Raw genomic sequence first — 2,198 nt, forward strand, 5'->3', positions numbered from 1 at the left:
ATCAGGTTCCACTGACTTTAATTGAAAATAAAGAAGGTTTTTTCCTGCTCCTTAATGATATGAGGTTTTGTTCTGACAACAGCGATATACACTTTATTAGGTACTTATTAGGTATTTATTCACCAATTCAGTCTACAGCAGTTTAGCCCTGCCCATTCACACTGAAGAACCAATCAGAACAGACCGGTTTAACAAAAACAGCTTGCTTAATTTCTAAAGGACTGGTCCTCTGGAAAAAATTTATATACAGGAATAGTGTACACTGTAAAAACTGGCTTATCAGATCAACCTAAAACATGACTTCATGTTGTAAAAAGTAAAATAACTTTTTTTTAACCTGAATAAATGCTTTGAATGAGCGATTCTTTCAATCAATGCAATTTATGAGTTTAATAAAACTAGCTCAATTGTTTATTACCACATTAAGTAGTTTTTTAAGTAGATCTAAAGTGGCATTTTTTACAGTAGGATGTGGGCCCTATGAAACACAAACAACAGCACCTGTGTTCTCTAAGCTCCCTCTCCTGGCCGGTAGCTGCAGTACATTCTTAAAAGTCATGGTCAGCAGGCTGGGGCAGACTGGGGCAGACAAACAAGCAGATTTTAGTCTTAAAAAAGTAAGTAACCATATTAACTTTGAGTTCATTTTTCCAGCAGTTTTACGTTAACAGAACACAACAGTTTTACATTTGTTAACTTATTATTTGAAGTTCAGTGCTCTCAATGTTTAAAGTTAACCCAGTTATTTACTTTTTTAGGTTTACGAGCTTCATCTTTCTTTTTTTATTTACATCTCTGTTGCCATACCTCTTTATATGAGGGGAAAGTGCTGGCTGGCCAAGCTGACCAATCCACAGCCAGCTCTCCTCAGGGAGAATTAGAAAATAAATCTCTGCATTCTTGTTGGTTCAGCTGGCTGAAAGCATGGTGACGGAGTCTCTAGGGGCTGCACAGACCCCAGCTTAAATTGGTCAGTAGAGTCCTTCAGCGGCAGCGGAGAGGGAGAGAGCATGAAGAAAGGAATGTATTCATGAGTGACAGAGGTTATGACTGTGTTATTCCGGGTTGAGGGCATACAGGTCATTTTTACTTGGAGCTACATTTAGGGGACCTCACTTATAGCTTGGTATTAGATACTGCAATGTGGAATATTATTTTCACAGAAGAGCCCTATCTAGGCTCATTGTTTGGAGTGACAGTGTAGACTTGACATAGACTTGATCCTCACATGTTTATTATTCATAGCAATTCACAGCATGCTAATAACTCTTCAGTCTACACAGTATAGACTGCAAAAACAACTCAGAATATTCATCATTTAGCCTGCTTAATGAGACGCAATACAAAGTCGCCATTTGGGACAAGCATCATTTATATACACTCACCAGCCACTTTATTAGGTACACTTTGCTAGTAAAAGGTTGGACCCCCTTTTGCCTTCAGAACTGCCTTAATTCATCATGGCACACTTTCAACAAGGTGTTGGAAACATTCATCATAACAAACTTAAGTTGGCATGTGTTAAGATGTTCAACTGCAGTTCAATACACTCACTGGCCACTTTATTAGGCAGTAAAAGTTGCTTAATTCTTTGTGGCACACTTTCAACAAGGTGTTGGAAACGTTCCTCAGATAATTTGGTAGGTTATTTCAGTTCCTGTTGTCTTTCTATCATCTGGAACCAGTCTGCCCATTCTCCTCTGACCTCTCACATCAACAAGGCATTTTCGCCCACACAACTGCCTCACTGGATATTTCCTCTTTTTCGGACCGTTCTCTGTAAACTCTAGAGATGGTTGTGTGTGAAAATCCCAGTAGATCAGCAGTTTCTGAAATACTCAGACCAGCCCGTCTGGCACCAACAACCACGCCACGTTCAAAGTCACTTAAATCCCCTTTCTTCCCCGTTCTGATGCTCGGTCTGCACTTCAGCAAGTTGTCTTGACCACCTCTACATGCCTAAATGCACTGAGTTGCGGCCGTGTGATTGGCTGATTAGCTATTTGTGTTAACAAGCAATTGAACAACCTAATAAAGTGGCCGGCGAGTGTATAGTGTAATTATTTGTACCATTCAGCCGCTCGGTGAAGCAGGCGGTGTTTACACGTCTAGAGATGTGCTGGCTGGTCAGTGTGAGGGGTTGTGGCCAGCCGACTGTAGAACTCAAAACAGTGCCGTTCTCCTTTAAATCAGACAGA

Source organism: Pygocentrus nattereri, chromosome 28 (genome assembly GCF_015220715.1).
Source record: "Pygocentrus nattereri isolate fPygNat1 chromosome 28, fPygNat1.pri, whole genome shotgun sequence".
NCBI lineage: Eukaryota > Metazoa > Chordata > Actinopteri > Characiformes > Serrasalmidae > Pygocentrus > Pygocentrus nattereri.